Genomic DNA, 27,016 nt, shown 5'->3' with positions numbered 1-27,016 from the left:
AAGTGATCAGTCTCATTACAGTGTGTATGGTAACATCCATTGTTTCATGTTCTCTATGTATATAAATCTCCTCACTGTATTCTCCACTGCATGCATCCGATGGAGTGAGCTGTAGCTCACAAAAGCTTATGCTCAAATAAATTTGTTAGTCTGTAAGGTGCCACAAGTACTCCTGTTCTCATAACTGTAGGTGTTGCTACCAATGCCACCTTTGACATTTTGCCACCCTGTCAGTGAACGGAATAACAAATTATGTCAACTACTCCTTTTTTTGTGTTGCAAAGGTAATCACCAGATTATGATTTTCATTTCTTTCAAAAACAGACTTGCTGATGTCAGAACTCGTGTTCAGTCATAATTCTTTTATTTTCTCTGCAAAGCCTCTGATATTTACTTGAGTTCCTGGACAGCATCATGCATGAAATTCTTTAAAAATGACTCAGAGCAAACTTCTAGACTTCTATCTCATGAAATACCTTTTTGACTCTGTAAGAATGCTTACATAGTATCTCCATCTTATATTAAGGGTTTAGAGCAGAGATTACTCACAGTTCTCTAAAATTTTGCTAATCTTCCTGATCTTTTGCTCCCAATGTAGGAATTTTTCCAGTTATTGCATATTCATGGATGAGATGCAGTAAGGTGATTCCAGAAAAGATTAATTATGGTTGACACTGCAGATTTCAGCAACACTGTATCTCATTCTTGGATCTGTCTGAGGTGTGGCCATAGACCACCTTTAACTCTTGACAATCCTGGGATTTGCCTTGAGCTGGATCAGTTTTCTGGTATAATTTAGTGCAGCTTCATGGCTGTTCTAATTTGTGCCTGGCAGCCAATGGCCATAAGTGACCATTCCCTCAGTTAGGTTCCACCAGAGCTCAGCACTATGCAAGCCACACCTCTTCCACTATCTTTACAAATACTCCCCTCCTGCTTCTCTACACCCAGCTCCTAAGCTCTTTCCCCTGCACCCAGCCCCATGGTCTCCTGACTCCTCCCAGTGCTCTTCTCCCCCCATTGCTCCACACACAAGCCCTGAGCTTTTACCCAGAGATACAGTTAGGCTGAAGAGCACCATCCCCACAAGGGGCTAGGTGGTATTAGGAGCCCCACATCCCATGTTCCTTCTCTGTCTTTGCTTCCCCATAACGTACCAAAATCCCAGATACAATCTTTACACCCTCCTGGACAAGGGGGGGTTCCCACTACCCCCTGCTCTGCTTCTCCCTTGGGCTTGGGAGTACCTGATGCCCATAGGAACTGGGGGGACTGCAAAGGTGAGGAGGTCAAATTGGCACATGAGGTCACAATGCCATTTAAATTTGGCCTGAAAGTCTCTCCTTTCTGATGGAGGGGTCGCCAGGCCAAATCTGAGTGATTGGTGTTGCAACCTGGTGCAGGGGTCACAATGCCACTCAAATTTGGCCTGACTGCCCCTCCATCATGACAGAGGGGCTGACATGCCAAAGTTGTAGCTCTAGTCAGGGGGGTAAGGGAAGGAGTTGAGCAGGGAGCTAGGCCCTCCCAGGTTCCTTTCCCTTGTTGCATCTCTGGTTTACAACAGTGTGATTAGTTTATCAGTTCATAAGGAAATTTGGGAACTCTTACAAATTATGTTTTAGTCAAACAAATTATTAGGCTCAATACCAGGGTAACTGAGTGAAATTTAAGGCCCATGATATACAGGAGGTCAGACAATGTAATCTAATGGTCCCTTCTGGTCTCAAGAAACTTTGAGCGAGAACATAAGAGTAAATGATAAGTTTATAATATTATGTATTAATAACTGAAACATCCACATTTTAAAATCACTTTTCTTTAGCCAACTTGGCACTCCCTTTGATTGCCATCATGTTTATGGATCCAAGTTTGACTAGCTTGAAAATGTTTATGAAAAATGAATTTTATGCTCACACACTGCAGTACTCAAAGAAAGTTAATTTAAAGATCAACCTTCTGAGTTTCTGCCTGAAAACTGATGGGAGAGTTACGCTTATTCAAAAACCAATATTATGTGACTTATGTGGCCAATCACAACTGATCAACAAAGCTTGAATAGCAAGCCATTTTGTAGTGAAATATGCAAAACAAATTGAAAAATGAAGAATTAAAGAGAACCTCAATGTGACCGTGAACATTTTTTGAACAGAACCCACAGAGGTAATCATTGCATAAAATGTTTATTAAGAATAAGAATAAAATGTTTATTAAGAATAGCTTGGTCAGTTCTATTTACTGTTCCAATTTTTTTTTACCTAAAATTGGATGCACAGCCACTGCATAATACAAATATCCCCAATTACATTACTAGGTAAATTATAGTTTTTAGAAGAAGAAGGATCAGATTTGATTGAACTGGCTATTGTACCATCACTTTCTATCAGTTCAACAAGACAGTGATTGGATTGTCATCAAGTCCAAACAAGCCATTCTGATGAACATTCAGGCTAGCCAAATTACTCATAGTTGTGCTTTCATTAGAAGAAAACAGATACTTTATGTTTCTCATCTTTAATATGGTGAATAAGTTCCTTTCTCTTTTTTAAAGTCTTGACAGCATCTTTATCAATTGTGCAGGTTTGGACAATCTATCAATTGTCCCAATGAAATTCCACTTACAAGAAAATATAAGCTGAATGATCAGTAAAAGATCTGTTTGTACTAACCAGTGTGCAGTTTGAACTATCCTACATATTGTCTCAAAACGATCTGGAAATATAGCAATAACTATCTCCAACAACCTACTTTCTTGCCTTTTTCTCTGTTTTCCTGTCAGCTGTATTTATTTTTCACTATGTCCATTGGCACCGCTGGATGCAATCCGCTCCCCACCTTTATCAAATTACAGAACAAATCAACAAAAAGGCTCCCCTCTCTAGCCACACAGAACCCAATTTACTCAAGAAACCTCTCAAGGAAAAGCCTGAGGCCCAAACCCACAGAGGTTGTTAGGTACTTAAATCCCAGTTTTAGACACCACTGTGATCGTCAAAATCCCTGCTTGGCTGCTCTCTAACCCTCTAGATACCTAAACTCACTTGACATCTAAATTTTTTTTGTAAAAGTCACTTAAGTGCCTAAGTTTCTGCCTCTGGGCCCACACTGCTGCTTCAGACAGGAGTCCAGACATCTATCTTCTGCCTAAGCCCCAATATGATCCATGAACCAGAAGGAGATAGGCATTACTCCACCTCACTCACCTGCAGGTCCTAATCCAATAGGGATGCTCAGAAGCAACCTACCAGAGGAGACCCCATTCAAAATCTGGCAGTAGGAGAAAGTGCCCACCTTACAACTTTTAGCTCAGTAGTTAGGGTACTCACTTGGGATGTGGGAGACCCAGGTTCAATTCCACATCTGCTGATGGGGAGAAACTGATTGAACAGGGGTCTCCTACCTCTCAGGAGAGTGCTCTGACTACTGAGCTATGGGCTATTCTGATGTGGGGCTCCATCATCATCTCCTGTTGAAGATAAATAATTAAATAGTCAGGGCAACAAAGGGACTGGATCTTGGGTCTCTCACCTCCCAGGTGGGCTCCCCTAAATGTCAGAGTAGAGAGTCATTCTTACTCTCTCTTTCTAGCCCAATTTGTATATAATATTTATCCAAAATGGAATAGTTTCAACAGGAGAGTGAGACCCCCATGTCTGCATATCCCACCGCACAGTGTTTAGAACACTCTCTTGACAGGATCTGAACAGTGGTCTTGGGCAGATGTGGGAATTGAACTCTGGTCTCCCACATCTCAGGTGAGTGTCCTAACAGTGGGCTAAAAGTTATTAGATGGGCAGCTTTTCCTCCAGCCATTGTGTGGAGTGAGACAGACACCTAACTCCTTCAAATACAAAATATCTTATGTAGCTAACCTGCCTGATTCCAGGAGAGGGGTTCCCAATTGTGGATCACAAGTAGAGATAGGTATCTCCTTGCAGCCTGGGTTTAGCAGCCAAACTGTAAGAGAAGGGTGGGGCTTAGGACACCCCCCTCTCATCAGCATTTCCAGTTGACTAGCTTAGGCAGCTCCCTGCCTAGTATGTTGGGTTTTGTGGATGTCATTCTCTGGCATCTCTCTCCCCATGCATCCTGCAAGAAGCCTAGGCACCTAACTCTGGCTTTATTGGTTGCAATGATGTTCCAGTGATTTTCTAGCTACTTAAAAGTTAGGCACTGCTACTGCTGAGCATTGCAACACCTAAGTCCCTTTGTGGATCTGAGTAAACAGAAACCACAAGCCTTGCATCTTGCCCTGAACAAAGAAACCTCAAACGCTCAGGCTTTGATGAGCTAATTGGAGAATGGAATTTCAGAGTAGAGGGTCCTCCACTGAAAGCACACTGACCTTGTCCGAAGTGTTGAAATCTGGGACCTGTTAGCAGGAGTATCCCTGCTGATCAGAACTGTCGAAAGAGCACATAAAAAAGAGCAGTGGTAAAATCCTGACCTTATTGAAATACATAGCAAAACCTATCTGGTTCGGTGGAGTCAGGATTTCACCCCATGTCTCAAGATCCCGCTCCTGCAATCTAATCCACAGAGGCAGATGCCCAAGTCTATGCAGAGCCCCATTGATTACAGCATGACTTAGTGCAGGTGTCCTTGATTGCAGGATGATGGTCAATGGTAGCTAGGGACCAAGTGATACAGGGCTTAGAAAATAAAGTCCCCACAAGAAAGGAACAAAAGGTGAAACTAATTGAAGTTTGAATTTTCTTACCAGTGTAGCATGCTTAGGCAGCTCTAAGGCTAAGGCCATTCTATCCTGAGCTGCTTATTTCATATAGAAAATGTCATAAATCAGACAAAAATAGAAAATACCTTTAAAAAACATTAAAATATTATACCATAAATAAACCTCTCTGCTAGAGGGAAAAAAGGCCGCTGGGAAATACCCCTCTGGACAAAATCCCTGCAAGGAAAAATGCTGCTGGGGCCTGTCTTTCTAGTTAAAACCTCCACAAAGGACTGTACCTCTTGGGAAATTGCTTTTAAGCAAAAATCCTGACTAGCTCTACCTATAAAAGATTTCCAAAGTGAGTCTTTTATAACTGCAAACAGTCCTTGTGTGAATGAAGCTCTCTTATTACACCTCTCCAGTCAGTGCCAATAAGATCCCTTATAAAAGAATACCCAGCTACTACTCTCCCCTACACCCTGCGCTAATCACTCTGCTATGCACCTTTCATTACAAACTGGGACATGGATGTATCTTTCTAAAAGCTCCTTCACTCCACTGAAAGCCTACTTCCTACTGAAAGTAGGCCTATTCTCAGCAAAAGTTGGCTTTCCTATACATAAGTAGCAGGTTGAAATTTAAGCTAGTCACACATTTAAAAAAAAAAGAGAGGCTTTTTCAGTGGAAGTCATGGAAACACAAAGTTTGAAGGGTGAAAAAGTATTCACGGTGAAACAGCAAAAAGTGTGTGAAATTTTTAGAAAAAACTGTCACCACCCTGACTTGCACCCAGAAACAAATTGTTAGCTAGTGCTCTCTATCGAGCTCAGGTATAAAATGCAGTACTAAATAAGCTGGCAGGAACATTCTGTATTAACTAATCTTTTCTCTTCTCAAGTAGTAGCCATTGTAGAATTCTTAGCTGTTAGCCTGTCTGATGGTCACAGTTCCATAGCTAACTTGCTTCAGAGAATGAAGATTACAATTTATCTGAGTGCAGATGGATTAAAGTGTTCTTGGCTACTACTACTTCCCTGGGAATCCAGAAGCAGATTCGCAGCTAAGAAGAGGCCTTAGATACCATGCTCATGAGAGTGTTATAAGGGGATGAATGGTCAGGTTATGAACCTCAGTAGAAGCAGCAGATTCTGTATCACCTCTGTCATTTCCTCTAGATGCTTCCTTCTCTATCTGCTTGCATCATTTGTGTCTTGCATGGAGTGAGCTTTAGCCAAACAGCTCTTTGAAAGTATCAAAAAAAAGTTTGTAGGTATTATTATTATTTTTATTATTTTTATTAACACTATTAATATTGCCCAAAACATGTGTTAGAAAAAACACAGAAATCAAATGTGAAAACGCATTACTGAAACAAACTGATTTTTTTAACTAATGCAGAAAATGTAGGTACAGGAGGGAAAAAATGAAGTAATGTCTATTAAAACCTTGAGAGCTCATCAAAACCTGTCTCTGTGATGTTAGAGGGCTGAAACAGAGAGTATGACCGTATGATATTCACTCTTTGTACCACAAGATTTCTTCACTGTCCCAATTTCGCTCTGCAGCTCAAACCAAATTAGGTTATTCTGGTCCACTTAAAATTACCTTGGCTTTTTAATATGGACATGGGAAATGGGTTCACAACTTGTGGACCAAGTTAATTGAGGTTATGTAGATAGCTTTCCTTTTATTGCTCCTGGCATCCTAATGTATTTAAGGACTACAGACTTATTTGTCTTATAGTAGATTCAAGTCTTGGATTATCAACAATTATGTTACCATCTGACCTTGCTTTCAAGTTGACATATGCAACATACTGAACTATGATTCCTTGGGACATTTAAAGCTTATTTATTTTCTTCTACCTGACACATGGAATTTCAAATCTCATAAGACAAAATAGAGCAAAATATAATTAGAAAATAACAATATCAGCAAAGTTCTATCTCATCCATTTGTTAATTCTAATTGTGAGAATGCAAAGGCATATGTTGGCATTTGGCAATATTCAAGAAGCTCATTTCTTGGAAGTACCCAAATCATCCCAGGAAAGATTGGAATGGATGAACATATGCATAATTCTGTAGCAATGAAGCTTACAAAAACAGCATTCATTAATTATGTAATTTCTCTAAGAGGCATCTCTTCAGATTCCTTGTAGATATCTCTGATGTATAATGAATGACTGCATTAAATGTCATACTGTCTGTCTCTGTGCTTTGACATCCATGAACAACTGAGCACACCAGTTGCACTGCATCATTTGGTTTGGACATTCTTCTTTTCAGCACAGAGTGCTGGCTCAAGCTGACCCTAAAATCTGCAGGCATATAGGAAAACATAGACATTGAAACAGCAAGGAAAGTGACCATTGCCAGAAACAACTAGAACGTTATCAGATTCCATTTTTAAGTGGATATGCTTCAACGAGCTAGAATATTGAGATTAGAAAGGGATATATATTACCTCATAAAACAAGATAAAAGAATTAAGGATTATTTGGTTCCCTCAGTACTTACTTTTAATGACTTCCACAGAGACATTAAAAGAACAACAAGAAAAAAAACCTGGATCATAATCAACACAGATGAAAAGATGAACCACAATTTGACATTAGAAGAAATACAAATGTTGGCAATTTGGTAGTACTTAGTGATTTGAAAATGGAAAAGAAAGAGCCGTTGCTATCCTGACCAGTACTAGTAATTCTTCTGTGTCAGAATTCTTCCTGTCAGGCAACATGATCAAAGGGACTGATTTTGTTATCTCTTCACTGGCAAATCAGAAACTAAAGAAAGAATATCTTGTGGAATTGTACATCATGAATATGATTAAGGGAAAGATCAATGAAAAGAATCCAATTGACTCCATCAGGCTTTGGATCAGGCCCTCAAAAGCCATCTAGTCTCAGTGGCACATGGAAAACAATAAGACCATTAAGGACCACAATTTGCTGAAGGCAGAAGTGCCATGAGGCAGATGGCAGCACTCCCAATGCTAGACATTTCAAGGATAAAAATCACTCTAGTGTGAGAGTAGTAGGCTTGGAGAAAATATAAAACCAAGAGAAGACACAGTAGACCAAAATGATTGAAAAGAAGGGAAACTTTCTTGAATTATCATTTACAACCTTTACTCCCAAGGGATTTACACAAAAATATTGATTATTTGCCCTTTCTAGGTACAATGTTTATGGATGATCATAAATTAAAATTGGAGATTACTTTTAAGAAACTCTTCTTGACTATGATTTGTTTACACTTGTATATTCCTAAATTCAAATTAATTTGTAAATACTAACACTATCAATTAGTAGATATAGTAGCTTAACACATCTGTAAATGGTATAGCGCACACCTGTAATGGATTGAACCATGTGAGCAGCAAGACAATTAAAGTCATAGAAGAGACATTACATATCCAGTATGTAAAACTGAATTTATATACACCCTAATGTATATTATCTGTGTAAATTAGTTTGCACGAGAACAATGTTTTAGGGGCAATTTTTCCTGCATGGCGACCTTCTCCAATGACATTCAGCTGCACAGGAAAGTGGATAGGATTTGGGGCTTGCATGCCATTTTTGGGTACCACAGAGCTCGGAAGGCAGGGATATGAAAGGTTACATGCTAGCACTGTACTCGCCTTCAAGGCTCTTCACGACTCTGCCCTTCTGTGCTTATCCAGTCTTGTCTCTTATTGCATCACTCTTGGCCAATGATACCAGCCTTTGCTACTTCTTTCTTCACTTCTCCCATAAGAATCTCTATCACCATGGAGTACTCTCCCTGAACTCCAGTATCTTCATTCCCTTCAAATCGCACTTCAAGACCCATTTCTGCTGTGACACCGACAAGAAATCAGCCAACGATCAATAACTAGGTCAGAGGTAAAACAAACAAACAATCCTTTAAAATCAAAAATTAATCAAAAATATTTGGACCTATCACATGGTGCCAACCTCTAATGCCCAGTGAAGATACTGGGAGTCCTTCCATTAACATCACTGAACATTAGATCGAGCCCAAACTGTATACAGTTATTATTACCTTACCCTTGTTGTCTTCTCTCTTTCCTCCATCCTAATATTTGTAACACTCATTTGTCCCATTTCTTCTTTAATTAGATTATAAACTTTTTGTCTAGGTGTCAAGCAGCCACGGTGTATCCTGGTTGGAAGGCCTCCTTTCCCTCAGGCCTGTCTCTGGAGGCACTGGGCTGGGTCAAGACACTGAGTCACAGGATATGTTAGAGTATATGCATCTGAAAAAGCTACAAAACCAGCTCTATGATCAGTCAAAGCATTACTAGGTGGAGTAAAGCTCAGATATCAGCAGGGGTTGTACATAATACATTTATTTAGATGCCAGCTTGGCAGAGTCTGTAGATTCCAAAGGACTTAAACAATCTATCTGTGAAAAGAGATGTGACTAGGGAAATCAGTTTAATTAAAGATTTATTTGACAAGCAAGGAAAATGTTTAGATTTTGAACAAGCAAAAAAATAAATGGCAATTTCCAAATACTTGCTATTACCAGTAAATTCAAGGATCTACAAGGTATCTTTTATAAAATATATCTTGAGAGACAGTTAGAAAATGGTGATCAGTCACTCAAATAATTCTTCGTCCCAATAGAGCCTCAAAAATGTTGTCATGAATCAATCAACTCTTTCCCAACTTTCTCATCCAGACGATGTCTAAAATATAAGAAAATTTGGTTATAGACCTTACCTTAGACTGGAATGACACTAATTGGAGCTCATTATGGTCTAATATAAATGCTAATCTTATAAATATTAAAGACAGAAAAATCTATCTTAATGTATTACATAGAACTTATATCACTCTCAAAAAGTCAGCTTCATATCAACACAATGGAAACTTCAGTTGCCAAAGATGTAGGAGAATTTTAAGTGTAAGTTGGCAATACCTGTAATTGAAAACCTTTTGGTCAGACACAAAAAGAACTTGCCATTGCAATGCTATGGAAAGCACAAATCCACATGACTAGAAGAGAAGCAGTAAATTAGGGTAATACATCTTGACAAAGCTTGCTGTGTCACATGAGGACTACTGTCTGAAACTGAAATAATATGGTTCCCATTCCTGAACCACATCAGAAATGACTCTAATTACTTGGAATTACAGCAGTCTACATCCTTAAATATAGAACCAAATAAACTATTTTTGAATCTTACTGACGTGTTATTGCAAAATACTTCCAAGGTATGGGGTAGCACGTTATAAGGTAACATAAAATAAAAAAGAGAAAAAATTTAAAAGAATATTTAGCTAGAATAGTTTTGTATCAAATCACTATTAGCTGAGCTCTACATTGCAAACAAATAAAAACACAATGTGATCTGTGTGTATTTTAGATTCTACCCAAGCATCTCAGCTTTGTGTTATTTAGCCAAAAAAGAGATGTTTCTGGGTCAAGATCTTCAGGGTTAGTCATCTGGGTGGGATTTGCTAAAGTGCCTAAGTGACTGAGGTGTACAAGCCCCTGTTTCAGCCCTGGCTGAACTCCCTATTGTGTATGCTCCCCAGGCCGATGTAAGAGATCCAAACTTTGGATCCCACATACTCTCAGGCTGGCTGTGATTGGACAGAATTCAGGCACTGTAGTAAGTTCTGGGCTTCTGGGCATACTCGGATGCAGAACCTCTGTCTAGAACCCTTCCTGCTATATGGAGCCCTGCATTTGAACTGCCTACGCCCTGAAACTAATGTGGACCTTCCTCAGTCTCCCCATTAGCAACTGCTTGCTCTCCAGGGTTCCACTGACATTTTGGATTGTCTGAGTTATTGTTTCACCCTTTGAGACTATGTGACAATGCAAGCCAAGGGCACACAGACCTTGCAAAGCAATTTTGAAACTGATCACTCTTTACTCACATACAAAGCACAAAAGATATACAGATCTAAGGAAAAATGAGAAACCACCTGCATGCAAACCCCTCCCTCCAGTGTCTTCATCATTCCAGGAGCCCTTTGAGTTTGGGTCAGTACCTTCAGCATCCCAGGACCCTTCTCTCTTCCTGCCCAGTCTTGTTTTCTGGTTGTCACTACTAAAATGGCTGGTGAGAGAATTCATCTTTAATGAAGTTTCAGCTTCCTCTGTTAGATGACCCCCCTTAGTGGCTTCAGGTCCCATGTGAGGTGATTTGCTGCTTGGTTACAACCCACCTACAGTCCACACTGTGAAAACTGGTTCCCCTGGGCTGTAGCCTGCTTAAAACCATCCACATTAATGACTCTGGATTGCTCTCCATTGTTAACCCAGTGCTATTGGGTACATAGTCTCTGCTAACACTTCCTTAATATCCCAGTCCAATATGGAGATTAAAAGGCAAAGTGATGTCACAGTACAAGTTACAATGAAAATGGCATTCAAAAAACAAAAGGGAGATTGCAGACCGATATAGTCCAATACCTGACATGCACTAATCCATCACAGTCCCATTGACTTTTGTTGGGACCTGTGCTCAAAAATCATTTAGGTGCTTTTGCAAAACCCATCCTTACATCCATATTTAGGCACCCAGTGACATGATTTTCAGAAATGCTGAGCACCTACAACTCCTGCTGACGTTAATAGGAACTGTAGGTACTCTGAAAGTCAGACTACTATATAGGTGGAAAATATAGGCACCTAAGCTTGAACATTTTGGCCTACATTCCTTAAAAAGTTCTCATATGAACACAAAAATATTTATTTAGTAAATGTAAAATGCATAGTGTATAAGGTCAATGGTGGAATATAGGATTAGCCTGTACTGACACTTAGTACTGGTTTTCTCTTACCACCTGCCAAAGAATTATTATTTATTCAGCACTGAATGAGTTAAAAAAAGCAAAGAACCTTCAGCAATATTAATCCTGCAAACCAATCTAAAATTAATAAAACAAAAGTTACGTGTCTTAATAATGCTATAGAAATGTCAAAAGTGACCACTTTACAAGAGTCAGTCATCTTGAACTATACTAATTTGCTGATTGCAAGCAGTTGAATCTGTTGTGAGACAGCTCTTCCTCACAATAACATGCATGCAATAAAGCTTTGCATGTGGGAACCGAGGGACTTATTCTTCTCTCATACCAAGATACATCAAAAAATGGCACTGTTGAAGTTGATAGAGTTACATTGTTGTAAAAGTGTATAAGCAGGAGGAGAATCAGGTCTGTGATGTGACGGAGAACAATGTGGATTTGTAACGTGCTGAAACCAGAGCCACTATAATACAATACTCTGCTGAACATAGTGGAAGAAATGCTATTACCACAAGATATAATTTTCAGCTACCCTGCTCCCACAGTTCAGCCAGAAAACTGATTTCCCAGGTACTCTTTCCAAGTTGTAACAAGTTGGAAAGAGGAACAAGAACAGCCTCTCTCAGTATTGACACGTCCTCATCTATTATTGGGAGTGGACCACATCCACCCTGATTAAATTGGCCCTGTCAGCACTGGCTCTCCACTTGTAAGGTAACTCCCTTTTCTTCATGTGTCAATATATTTATGCCTGCATCTGTAATTTTCACTCCATGCATCTGAAGAAGTGGGTTTTTTACTCATGAAAGCTTATGCCCAAATAAATCTGTTAGTCTTTAAGATGCCACGGGACTCCTCATTGTTTTTGTGGATACAGACTAACATGGCTACCCCTCTGATACTCAACAAATACTTCACACTCTATAGCTGGTTGAATATTTCACAATGAATAATTTACTCAAAGATTTTCACCCAATCACAATTTCCTCACTGTTGTTATTCATATTTACTTGACAACATTTTTTCTTTATGGATTGAGTGTGAACAGCTTGCTGAGAGTATTCAATACTGAGTCAGTAGTCAATATTCAAGCAGAGTTGGTTAATTGTTATTGGTCACTCTAACAAAACTGTTAAAGCCCGCAGAGAACAATCAGAAATTGAGAGAAATCTTATTGTCTATGGAAAAGATTAATCCTTGTGCCCTCTAAAAGAACATAGCAATTGCCATACTGGATCAGCCCAATGGTCTGTCTGGTCCATTATTCTGTCTTTAATAGTGGCCAGCACCAACTGTTCCAAAGAAAGGTGAAAAAAATCTTGCAGTGAGAAGTTATGGGATAATTTTACCCTTGGAAGTTTCTTCTTAACTCCACATAGTTGGATATTGCCTATATAGATATTTCACACAATCTCAGTTTGGCCCCCTTGTATGTATGCATTATGTTACAGTCTGTAATAACCTGAATATTTACTATTTTTTCCACATATTGACCATCATGCACTGGCAGGACTGGACCCTTTAGATCCACCACATAGACGTTTGCCTCTTGAGCTAATGCAGTAACTAATAGCAGTAGTAGGTGTCATTTTCTTTGTGGACCAGTACTGGAAAAGAATGGAATACTTTGCCAGAGGGCTTCACAGATATTTTCTGATAGCTGGAGAATGGCGAGACTCAGGAACCTTGGGTCACATTCCATGCTCTGGAGGGGAGTGTTCTCTAGTGGGCACTGACTCTTCTATCCATTCTCACCCAAGTGTGACCCCCTTCTGTCCCGTGACCTCTCTCCCCATGGCCTCCAGTTACAGTTTCTGCCCCCATCAGCTCCTTGTTTCAACCTACAACCCCAATGATCCCCAGAGGTTCAGCTCTTATCCACTCTGCATTCGAATCAATCAGCTTTCTCCTCCACACTGTCTGGCCCAGCAGCAGGAAGGGAGGAGTCATTGACAGCACAGAAGAGACAGGCTCCCGTCCCATAGTAATCTAATGTCCTGGTCAGCCCCAGGTTTGAACATGCCCAATATGAATGGAATCTTCAGGAATTTCATTGCTGAAATGTAAGAAGTCTACTGAGCATGTACAAACTGCAATTTTTCAAAGGCTAATAACTTGGCCAAATTCAGGTGGGTTTTCCCAGGGGTGGCAAAGGCACATTCTGACACAAAGACCAACCCCATGCCAAATTTCAAACTCCTGCTTCAAAATATGGGGACACTAGGGTTTTTCAAATAAAAGGTCACCAGAATCTTCAAAGAGGTATAGAACAAATTATTTTCCCCAAGCCTCTTTCTCAGAAATGGCTGAACTATTTGAGCTGAAATTTCCCAAAACTATTTGGCCTGAGACAGACACCTGGCATGGAAAATTTAAGCCCAAACACATAAAAGTTGGCAAAGGTATCAGCAACTGAAAACAGCATTATATAATGAGAAATGTTGGGCAATCTGCTCCATTTATAGCAAGGCCTGAACACAAGGTTGTTTATCTCTTCTTATCCCTACTATTGTATCTATGTATATTCCTGTTTTCCTTAAAAATGTCCACTCCATCTTTGAATTCTTGACCTCGGTGATGTTCTGTGGCATCGAGTTCCACCATCAAGTTATGAGATGTGTGAAAAACTACTTCCTTTAATATGCTTTGAATTAGCCACCTTTCAGTTTTGTTGAATGTTCCTGTGTTCTTGTATTCTGTAACTTGGGAACTTCTGTTTGTCCTAACCCCTTTCTTTATGCCTACAGGATCTTATTCTCATTTATACTGATTCCTTTACTCCACTGTGGATACATAAAGGGACTTTAGTGTAAATACATTTACACCTCTTTTAAGACCTATTTACTTTGCCAGAGTGGTATTAAGAGGTCTTAACGTAAATTAAATTCAGGCTGTCATTAATTGGGAAGACTATTGTCTTCTCAATAACCACAGACAGGTTAGATAAAGACATAATTTGCCAATTCATGAATGGGAAAACAGCATAACAAAGGCAACCATTTCTTACTATTTACAAAGGGTATATATGATCCCAGGCTTAGGGCATGTCGATGCTACAGCAGCACAATTACAGTGCTCCAGCTGTGTCACTGTAGAGCCATAGTGTACATACTTCCTATATCAATGGAAGGGTTTTATCCATCCATGTTATTGATCCATCTCTCCAAGAGCTCTAGGTCCTGGAAGAACTCTTCTGTAGATCTAGCTGCATCTACACTGGGGATTAGGTCAACCTAACTGGTGAAATTTTTCAGAGCCTTGAACGTAAGAACAGCCATACTAGGTCAGACCAAAGATCTATCTAGCCCAGTATTATGTCTTCCAACAGTGGCCAATGCCAGGCCCCAGAGGGAATGAAAAGAACATGTAATCATCAAATGATCCATCCCCTGTTGCCCATTCCCAGCTTCTGGCAAACAGAGGCTAGAGTCACCATCACTGCCCATCCTGGCTAATAGCCATGATGGACCTATCCTCCATGAATTTATCTAGTTCTTTTTTGAACCCTATTATAGTCCTGGCCTTCACAATATCCTCTGGCAAGGAGTTCCACAGATTGACTGTGCATTGTGTGAAAAAAGGTTTCCTTTTGTTTGTTTTAAATCTGCTGCCTATTAATTTCATATGGTGACCCCTAGTTCCTGTGTTATGAGGAGTAAATAACACTTCCTTATTTACTTTCTCCACACCAGTCATGATTTTGTAGACATCTATCATATCCCCCCTTAGTCATCTCTTTTCCAAGTTGAAAAGTCCCAGTCTTATTAATCTCTCTTTATATGGAAGCCATTCCATACCCCTAACCATTTTGTTGTCCTTTTCTGAACCTTTTCCAATTCCAGTGTATCTTTTTTCAGATGGGGCATACCACGGATTTATATAGAGGCAATATGATATTTTCTGTCGTATTATCTATCCCTTTCTTAATGATTCCCAACATGCTGTTTGCTTTTTTGACTGCCGCTGCACATTGAGTGGATGTTTTCAGAGAATTATCCACAATGACTCCAAGATCTCTTTCTTGAGTGGTAACAGCTAATTTAGATCCTATCTTTTTATATGTATAGTTGGGATTATGTTTTTCAATGTGCATTACTTTGCATTTATCAACATTGAATTTCATCTGCCATTTTGTTGCCCAGTCTCCCAGTTTTATGAGATCCTTTTGAGCTCTTCACAGTCTGCTTAGGACTTAACTATCTGGAGTAGTTTTGTATCATTTGCAAATTTTGCCATCTCACTGTTTACCCCTTTTCCCAGATCATTTATGAATATGTTTAATAGGACTGGTTCCAATACAGACCCCTGGGGGACACCACTATTTACCTCTCTCCATTCTGAAAACTGACCATTTATTCTTACCCTATGTTTCCTAACTTTTAACCATGAAAGAACCTTCTCTTTAACAGGGATGTTAAATTTAATTATATTATGGTCACTATTACCAAGCGGTCCAGCTATATTCACCTCTTGGACCAGATCCTGAGCTCCACTTAGGACTAAATCAAGAATTCCCTCTCTTCTTATGGGTTCCAGGACTAGCTGCTCCAAGAAGCAGTCATTTAAGGTGTCAAGAATCTTTATCTCTGCATCCCATCCTGAGGTGACTTGGCCCAGTCAATATGGGGATAATTGAAATCCCCCATTATTATTGAGTTTTTTATTTTTATAGCCTCTCTAATCTCCCTGAGCATTTCACAGTCACCATCACCATCCTGGTCAGGTGGGTTGGTAATATATCCCTACTGCTATATTCTTATTATTTGAGCATGGAATTACTATCCATAGAGATTCTATAGTAGTTTGGTTCTTTTAAGATTTTTACTTCATTTGATTCTATGCTTTCTTTCACATATAATGCCACTCCCCCACCAGCATGACCTGTTCTGTCCTTCCAATAAATTTTGTATTCTGACATTGCTGTGTTCCATTGATTATCCTCATTCCACCAAGTTTATGTGATGCCTATTATATCATTATTATATCAATGACTTCATTTAATACGAGGCACTCTAGTTCACCCATCTTATTATTTAGACTTCTAGCATTGGTGTATAAGCATTTTAAAAACTTGTCACCTTTTAGCTATCTGACATTTCATGATGTAATTGAATGGGACTCTTTTTCATTTGACTGTTTGTCATCAGATTCTACCTGTATTTTATCATCTCCCATCCTCTCCTCCTTACTAGGACATAGAGAATCTCCATTAATAGATCCTCTCCTAAGAGAGCAACGTAGTTAGGTTGATCTAATTTTTAAGTGTAGACCGGGTCTGATTAACACAGTGCTAGCTCAGCTACATATACAAACCTCCTAGGCCAAGATAAACTTATGCAACCATCATAGAAAGAGCAAAAGTTACTGCAGAGATGAAATATCACACTTACTACTGGAGACATAAATTTGGGAAATCAATTAAAAAACAATGTTCTGATGTTCACATTCTTGATACTTCACCTGCAAAAGATAACACTAAAATTGATTTTTCCAGTTTAAGAAGTCTACCAATACTGATTTCTTAAAGACCTTAGGTATCAAAAAACTGTCAGAGTGAAAGATGGGAAACTGGCCACGTAATTAAAAGTTAGAGTTTCTCTCTCTTTTTCTTTCTTTTTCTCACTTTTAAGTGTTTCCTCCTCTTTTTCTGATGGAAAAAATTGGGGAGCGGGAGATTATATGAAAAGGCAAAAAAGTGATTTTTAACCACTTGAAAATGAATGATTTCTTTGTGAAAAATTAAGAATTTATTGTAAAAATGAAAAAAAGTTTATTTTGCATTTTTTGTAAATATGCTTACCTTTTTTTCAAACAGCTCCACAAAATAATTGTGTACTAACTGCTAAATAACATGTACATTTTCAGTTTTAAAAAAGCTACTCAACTTTTATGGGAGCAAAAATGTAATGGAGTCATTAGTAGCTTTTTCTCTTTAAATTCTTGTGATGTAAAACTGTCTGAACTGATTCCCCCAATGCCCAAGTTAATCAAATATGTTTAATCCCAGGCTGAGATATTGTCTATGAAATTTGAGTTCAGAATGAACTTTGCAGTCATGAACTTCTAATAATTGTAAAGGAAAAGCCATCTTACTTCCCAATCCTCTGATTGAGTTAAACAGGAGGGGAACCAAACCCATGACCTTAGGTGTCAAATGTGGGTAGTAGCAAGAAAGGCTACATTTTAAGAAACTCAGGAAAAATTCCCATTGACTTCAATGGGGCCAGGATTTCAATGGGGCTCTCAACTTCTGTCTCATTAAGACATACACACTCACAATGACTCACTGGCGAAATAGCCAGTTACACATAATGGAAGCATTCAATAGGTTTTATGGCTGCAAATCCCAACATTTGCATGTCCAAAAGTGTGCTCAGGTGTTTGTACCCACCACATGTACATACAAATTAAACAGTAACACTAATAAAACATCTTCTAAATATTAACTAAAATATTATCTTGATAAAGTATTTTTTTAAAACCTCTCAGTTTGGCTAGCATTTGCCATTTTAGAAGTGAGTCTGCTGTGAAATGTGAGGATAGCACTTGATGTGTTACTATTTCTTGTGAAGTGATTTAATAAATGTTTAAACACGCCATTGCTACTGTCACAGCATTTCTTAGTGAAAAGCTGACATTTGGACGGTTGTCATGCATGTGGTCCTCTACTTTTAAAAAAATATAGAAATAGATGGCGAGAGTGCAGCATTTGACCTTCCTCTTCAGTTATACAGTGTTGGTATGAGTGTCTTCTTTTCTCTGAATGTATACTTCACTTTTGCCATAGAGCTGAAATAGGGAAAGAAAGAGAGAAAACAGCCCTTGGGACGTATCCTGCCATATATGGAACTGGAGAAAAAAGACACATGTCTATACTATGAAAAAAGACCCATGGTAGCAAGTCTTAGAGCCTGGGTCAACTGACTTGGGCTTGTGGGGCTTGCACTGTGGGGCTAAAAATAGCAGTGAAAATGTTCGGGCTTAGGCTGGAGACTGGGCCCTGAATCCTGGTGAGTAGGTGGGTCTCAGAGCCAAGGCTTCAGCCTGAGCCCAAACATCCATACTGCTTCTTTTTAGCCCTGTTGCACAAGCCCTGCAAGTACGATTCAGTTGACCCTGGGCTCTGAGACTTGCTGATGCTCATCTTTTTTTGCAGCATAGACATACCCATAGTCACACTAATAAGTCATACTCACACGAAAAGTTTTAAAGACAACGGTACCTAGCAGCAAAAATTATTCCTTTCAGGGACACACCCGGTTAACACTACAAAGTTGATAAAAGTACAACTCATTAAAATAAATGTGTAATTGAGATTGATCACTGGGCCATTTGTTTGTGCAGAGGAACTGATTATCTCCCCATGGAAAAGTACCAGTGTCCCAGGTGGGTTTTATTATGTTTGCCTCTTGTAAAATGCCCTAAATATTCAATCTGTAACAGCCCTTGTTGCAGAGAGCCGATAGATTTTTCATATTAAGGGTTACATTTAAGGAAATTTTGGGTGAGGTTAGGAGTCATATTTAGGGCGGTTTTGCCTTCACAATATCCCTTTTATCTCTCATCATTTCCACATATTGTACAACACTGAAAAGGTCCCTTAGCTACAGTTCCAATATCCTTTATAGCTCTCACACTCATCCCTGTCACCCTTAAATCATTCAGAGAAGGTATGTATTGGAGCTGGGTGAAATTATTTTCACAAAACCCTTTGTGTGTGTGTGCAGGAGTGAAGCTCTGGTGTCACTAAAATATTTCTTGTCGATTTTGCTGAATTTTTCATTTTGCAAAAAAACTCTTCAAATAAAATTCTGAAAAATATCAAAAGATTCACGCAACCTTAATTTTGGCATTTCCCAACTTTTGAGTGCTTGCATTTGCACACTTAGAAATGCTACTTTAATGTTGCTTTTGATATAATAGGTAGGTGTGACCCTGGGAGTCCCTCAATGCCAACTGCTAGAAAGCATTCTCCCCCTACCCCCGAGTCCTGCCATACCATAACTCACATCGGGCCCAGTCCACTGTTGTGTATATATAGGGAAAGTCCTGCTTATCCTGAAGCCAGGACATGTCTAGTGTGGGTGGAATCTTTGGGGAATTTAGCTGTTAACATCTAAGAAGTTTCTACTGAACAGGAACTGTGATTATTCAAAGGCTTATAACTTGGTTGACTTTGGGCAGATGTTCACAGTGATTTCAAAAGGCACATCCCTGACACAAAGGTTATACTGCTGGCAAATTTCAAGTCCCTGCACCAAAGCATGGAGGTGCTGAAAATTGTCAAATAATAGGTCACCAGAAGTTTTTAATATGGGCAAAATGACCTGTTTCCCTCCACCCCACCCCCAAAAAATCAGCCTAAGGCAGACACCCAATCTGGAAAATTGCAGTCTTAATAGTTTGGTAAAGTTATGTCACTGAAAATAGGTTTTTATAATGGGCAGTGTAGTGGGCAACCTTAGTAATAGTCAATGCTGTCAGTCCTGCCTATAATGCGGAGATGGATCACTATAATGAATCATTGAAAGGAATAATAGAATTCCACATGGAATTTTAACAAAAACTCTTACAGATTTTACCCCTCATCTGGGAAAACTGAGGTTTTTTTCTTTATTTCCTCTTCTAATTTGCCATGCTCTTACTGTATATATTATTATATACAATGGGCAGCATCATGTGAGCATTCCCATGGACTTTTAATGGGGTAGAGGTCTCTCAGGACCTTCCAGGATCCGGCTCTATCATTGCAAGGAAACAAAAAGAGTCATTCAAAAATATTTAGTAGCCATGACACATAGAACAGAAAACCCACAGCCTCCTACATATCCCTATCGAAACAGCATCCCAGAAGTCCAGAATGGTTGAGCAGAGACCATGGTGACCACTTTGTTTCTTCCTTTTAATTTTATTAGGGATGAGTGTGGGAGGGGACACCTTGATGTGAACTGGCAGAGGGCACCATGGTGCATAGGGTTTTTACAGGGATCCCCTGGGTCTGATATATACATAACAGTTCAGTGAAGAATGGCATGTAAAGTCTCTGCTGAGAGCCAATAGCATAATCATTGTGAAATGTGTGTATGGATAATAATTAAGGAGTTACACAGCTATACTGAAAATTATGTTCTTAAAATCTTGGAGTTAAGACAGGTCATCAGGAGGTGACAAACCTCACATATGTTCCTTTCAGGCAGGAGGTATCAGACACCTATCTCCCTGTCTGGTCATTTGTTTATTGCGTGCCTCACAGTGTTTGCCGATTTGCATACTGGGCCACAGGAAAAAGAAGAGATTGCGAAATCTGCAAAGGAGGGAATCTTCAGGAATAAACAAAAGCAGCAGGGGGTCAAGGGTCCTGTTTATGAATAAAGAAAAAAGATTGTTCTAGCATATTTTGGAGTGTAAGGAAATACACTTAATCTTCCATATAAGAAGCAAGCTGACAGTGGGCTTGTCTCATGAAAGGAGGGTCACAACCAACCTGGCTGTGAAAAGCTGTAAAATTTTGGGTGAACATGACTGTACAAGACATAAGAGTATCTAGGTAATGGTCCAGGCTCTAAAATGCATCTTATGATTTTATTTTATATGTAACCATTTATTTCCAATACTTCTACTTGCTTTTACTTGAATCTCTATGCTTTGTTAAATAAACTTGTAATTAATTGCACTATAAACAAATCTAAGTGCTGTAACTAAGGTTACAGTGTTTCTTTTGCTCCTAGGGGAATTCTGCAGAACTCTGCACATGCAGAATTCATGTCCCCCTCAGATTTCTTTGCATCCCTGCAGAAAATGATGGGGATGCACAGGGAAACTGCAAGAATGGTCACATACCCCTCCCCAGCAGTGTGAGTGCAACATTTCAGGCACCTGGAGCAGCAGGTGAAGAGATAAATCACTGTGAGGTACGGGTGGATGGGGCTGAGCATGTCCAGGCAGTGGCTCCTACCCTGTGCCTGGTTCAGCTGTTAGTCCCGGCTGGACTGGGGGAGGACAGAACTTCTTCTTCCTCTGCAAGGAGCAGCTGGGGCTGGGTCAGACCCACCCCCAGAAACCTCTCCAGCTCCAGGAAGCTCCACACCCTACCCTAGCTTCCTGCCCCCATCTCTCCTCAGCTGCAGGGGAAGCTGTTACTGTATGGGGAGCTGCTTCCCCATCTGCCCAACCCCTGTGTATCTGGACCCCCCCCATACCCAGACTCCCCAGACAAGCCTCTGCACCCAGAATCCCTCCTACCGAGCCCCCCACCCAAAACCTGATCCCACCAAGCCTCACCCCCTGCATCTGGAACTCCCCTACACTCACACCCCCTTGCTAAGCCCCACCCCTCTACACCCAGAACCCCCTGCACTGATCCTCACCTGCCCTGCATACAGATCCTTGCCGAGCCCCTCCTCCCTGCACTCGGACATAAACCCTGCACCCAGACTACTCCCTGCTGAGCCCCAACCACCTTCACCTGGACCCCCTGCAGAGTCCCATTGCCCTGGCACCCAGAACCCCCGAACGAACCCCTGTGCATCCAGATTCCCCCCTCCCCTGCACCTGGATCCCCCACTGAGCCACCTGCACCCAGATTGCCCCACTCATCCCTCACCTGGATCCCCCACACTAAGCACCTTCATACTTGGATACTGCAAGGCTGAGCCTGCTTGCCCACACCTGGATCAGGGGCCAGAGCTGGGTGTACGTGTGAGACTCTGTCCCTCTCACTTACTGATTTGATGTAGCTGGTGTGGAGGGGCAGGGCGCCGGGGTGTTTCTGGGGCAGACCTGGCCCTTGTGCTGTATAGGTTCGGGTACAGCCTCACTGCCAAGTCCGTGTTCTGAGGGAGGGGGCTGAAGGGTGATCTCCCACTTCCTTTCAGCCTGTGGCCTGTGCTCTCCACTGCCATGGTGGTGCTCCATATTTATTTACTGATAAATAAAATATGCAGAATTTTAAAATATTGTGTGCAGAATTCCCTCAAGAATTCCCTCCCTGGAAGCATCAAATCTCTGAATACTGCAAGTGCCCAGTGAATCAGGGTTGGCCCCTCCAGCGGGATGCTGTAGGGCTCGAAGACTGGGATGTACCAATTGCTAACCTGTAAAGTAACAGCAGAGTCTGCGAGGCATAGAGAGCGATATGTCACCCATAGCACATGGAGCTGGGGAACTGACCTCCAGGAGTCACAGACAAGGCTTCCTCATGCTAAGGGCAGGTGGTAACAAGGTGCCTCACAATCCTGGGTACCCCCGGGAAGTGCTACAGTGAGAGACCTAATCATTCCTCACTCCTCCCGACCCCCATAAAGTGATAAAAAAATGTCATGAAGCAAAAATCAGAAGATGCAAATGGGCTACAGCAGACCAGGATGGAGGGAAAAACAGAAGTCATTCACAACATGAAGAAAGACACTAGGGTTGAAGATGTAGGAGTTTACTCAGAAGTGAACAGTTCAACAAGGAATTCTGGCAATACTATTACATTTTGAACAACAAACTGATTTTTTCCAGCTAAAATGGTCAATATACCTATGAAACCATGATGAGAAAACAATTAGATTTAAGGCTATGATCTGCGTAGGTTCTTTTATGTCATCCAAACACTGAATCAAGCCCATGAAATGATCACAGTATTAGTGGCGTTGCCATGCTCAGTTCTTTGTTGGACTCTATTATGTTTGTATTATTTGCTTAGCTAATAAGCACTGAGCTAAATGTCTGCTGGGCAGTTGTGCTAACCACAATTCTATATTGTTGTGACACACGGGCAACATATCTTTGACATATCAGGAAACTTGATCAGTTCCATAGGTGCTGTCTTTGGTCTGTTTGCAGGGTTAAATGGTGGGACAAGAGTCCTAATATGGAACACCTTAATCGCTGTGAGATGTCTGACATTCAAAGCATGGTCATACTACCTCAGCTACATTGGTCTGGGCACCTTGTTCATATGCCTGACTTGAGAATACCCAAGGCCATATTTTATGGTCTGTAAAAGCAAGGCACCCTCTCTTGTGGTGGTCAGTGCAGATGGTATAATCGTACACTGAAGTCAAACTTTAAAAGCATGTCAGGTCAATCCCAGTAACTGGAAAGCAACAGCCCAGGATAGAGCAAGATAGTGGCAGATTTGTCATGTTGTCATGAACTGCTTTGAAGCAAGGTGCCTCAACACCTTATACAAAAAGCGTGAACGGTGCAAAGCAAGGATCCAACTGCCTGGAGTAGTTTTGGACAATTTTGTCTGTCCCACATGCATTCTTGTTTGCGATTCTTGTATTGGTCTGATCTCCTAGATATACATTCATTTATAGCGTTCACTAAATCCTTGTGCATTGATACCAACGTACGACTCCATCCATTTTTGGAGGGAATCATAATCCCTACTTACTGTAGCTCTTACAAACATCATTTTACCTTAGAGAATTTTATATATGGTATCCTTGTGACTAGGCAGAGAAGATCATTTCTTAAAAGCATGGCCTCATGATGGTGTGTCACCATGAAAGGACAAGTACAGAAAACCAAAGAAAAGTTTGAATAGAAATCTGGTGAAGTCTATAGCAGATGGGCAGCCACTGTATTATAGCTTACTTTTTCTTTTTCTTCTCCTAAAGCTTCCAGATTCACTCTTGGCTGCCACTTTTGTGTCAACACCCTGACAGCAGGATTATCTGGCTATGTAGACTCCCTCCTCAGGCCCTACGCTACCAGCACTCCCAGCTACCTTCGAGACACCACTGACTTCCTGAGGAAACTACAATCCATCGGTGATCTTCCTGATAACACCATCCTGGCCACTATGGATGTAGAAGCCCTCTACACCAACATTCCACACAAAGATGGACTACAAGCCGTCAAGAACACTATCCCCGATAATGTCACGGCTAACCTGGTGGCTGAACTTTGTGACTTTGTCCTTACCCATAACTACTTCACATTTGGGGACAATGTATACCTTCAGATCAGCGGCACTGCTATGGGTACCCGCATGGCCCCACAGTATGCCAACATTTTTATGGCTGATTTAGAACAACGCTTCCTCAGCTCTCGTCCCCTAAAGCCCCTACTCTACTTGCGCTATATTGATGACATCTTCATCATCTGGACCCATGGAAAAGAAGCCCTTGAGGAATTCCACCATGATTTCAACAATTTCCATCCCACCACCAACCTCAGCCTGGTCCAGTCCACACAAGAGATCCACTTCCTGGACACTACAGTGCTAATAAACAATGGTCACATAAACACCACCCTATACCGGAAACCTACTGACCGCTATTCCTACCTGCATGCCTCCAGCTTTCACCCTGACCACACCACACGATCCATCGTCTACAGCCAAGCTCTGCGATACAACCGCATTTGCTCCAACCCCTCAGACAGAGACAAACACCTACAAGATCTCTGTCAAGCTTTCTTACAACTACAATACCCACCTGCAGAAGTAAAGAAACAGATTGATAGAGCCAGAAGAGTTCCCAGAAGTTACCTACTACAGGACAGGCCTAACAAAGAAAATAACGGAGCGCCGCTGGCCGTCGCCTTCAGCCCCCAACTAGGACCCCTCCAGCGCATTATTGGGGATCTGCAGCCTATCCTAGAGGATGACCCAACACTCTCACAAATCTTGGGAGGCGGGCCGGTCCTTGCCTGCAGACGGCCCCGCGGCCTGAAGCAAATACTCACCAACAACCACGTGCCACGCGGCAGAGCCACTGACCCAGGAGCTTATCCTTGCGGCGGAGCCCGTTGCCAACTGTGCCCACGTGTCTGTTCGGGGGACACCATCACGGGGCCTAGTGGCATCGGCCGCGCTGTCGGAGGCTCGTTCACCTGCACATCCACCAATGTGATGTATGCCGTCGTGTGCCGGCGGTGCCCCTCTGCCGTGTGCATTGGTCGGACTGGACAGTCTCTGCGTAGAGGAATGAATGGACGCAGATCGGATGTCAGGAGTTGTGGCATTCATGGACCGGTCGGAGAGCACTTCAGTCTCTCTGGTCGTGCGATCGCAGACATGGGGGTCGCTATCTTGAAACAAAGAAACTTCGAGTCCAGGCTCCAGCGGGAGACTGCTGAATTGGAATTCATTTGCAAATTGGATGCTATTGGTTTGGGCTTGGGTGGAGACTTGGAGTGGCTGGGTCATTGTGCGGGGTAGCCTGTTTCCTCTTGTTTTTTCCTACCCCCCCCCCAGATGTTCTGGTTTAGCTTGGATTTTAACTTGAAGAGTGGTCAGTTTGGATGAGCTATTACCAGCAGCAGAGTGAGTTTGTGTGTGTATGGGGGTGGGGGGGGATGTGAGAACCTGGATTTGTGCAGGAAATAGCCCAGCTTGATTGTCATGCACATTGTGTAAAGAGTTGTCACTTTGGATGGGCTATCACCAGCAGGAGAGTGAATTTGTGTGGGGGGGTGGAGGGTGAGAAAACCTGGATTTGTGCTGGAAATCAGTTTAGATAAGCTATTACCAGCAGGACAGTGGGGTGGGAATAGGTATTGTTTCATATTCTCTGTGTATATATAAAGCCTGCTGCAGTTTCCACGATATGCATCTGAGGAAGTGAGCTGTAGCTCACGAAAGCTTATGCTCTAATAAATTGGTTAGTCTCTAAGGTGCCACAAGTACTCCTTTTCTTTTTGCGAATACAGACTAACACGGCTGTTACTCTGAAACTTAGCTACCAGTAGAACTAACAGAAAATTCTGATCCCAAATGCCTATTGATTATTAAAGATAGATAGGTTTGAATTATGTTTAATTTGGGGAAAGAGAAAAGTGATTATGAGAGAACAAGCACATTTGTGATCCTTGAGATTGTCAAAGAGATTAACTAAACCAGATTTGCAAATCATATGGTTCTCTTTAATGTGTGTATTCAAGCAAAAATACAACTCAAAAAATTGCCCTTAGTTCCAAATTAAAAAAAAATGTCCTGGTTTTCAGAGTTCACATTTCTGTCACACTCCACTTACTGCAGTAACACCCATTTCTTCATTAATAATGAGAATGGTCAGTGCACAATCTCAGCAATTTAAATAATCACTTATACCAGTCAATTTCAATTCATTAAAATGAGTATAAAAATGTTCATAATCTCACATGGCACATCTTATAATTTGGCTATTTTCACACATTTCAGAACTGAGATTCAAGACAGAATGCAAACAGCACACATGAGTATCTGACAAGCACAGAAAGCTAATGGAAAAGTCACATAACCTTCACTATTGAGATGACACAGCCATCTCAAGGATCAAATATACCTGTTACATTCATCCAGTCAAGCACTACTGTCATTATGTTTCTGTCACACATACTGATTCCTTTCGAATTGTAGAAAATTAAAGGAGATTTGCTGAATAATAGGAAGAATATTTTTCATTTCTCTCCTCTCACTTTTAAAGCTGGGTTTTACTTTTTAGGTCCCTTGCTAATTAATATGGGTCAAAAGATTTGTTAACAAGACAGGGAGTGACAGGTTTGTTCCCAGTTTATAGAGGGTTCAGATGACACAAAAGTACCCTAACAGCACATAGATTTTTGTCGTCTCATCTTTGCTA

Source organism: Lepidochelys olivacea, assembly GCF_965140295.1.
Source record: "Lepidochelys olivacea isolate rLepOli2 genome assembly, chromosome: 5".
In the NCBI taxonomy this organism is placed as follows: domain Eukaryota; kingdom Metazoa; phylum Chordata; order Testudines; family Cheloniidae; genus Lepidochelys; species Lepidochelys olivacea.
The sequence above is the reverse complement of the archived record's forward strand: the minus strand, read 5'-3'. Positions refer to the sequence as shown.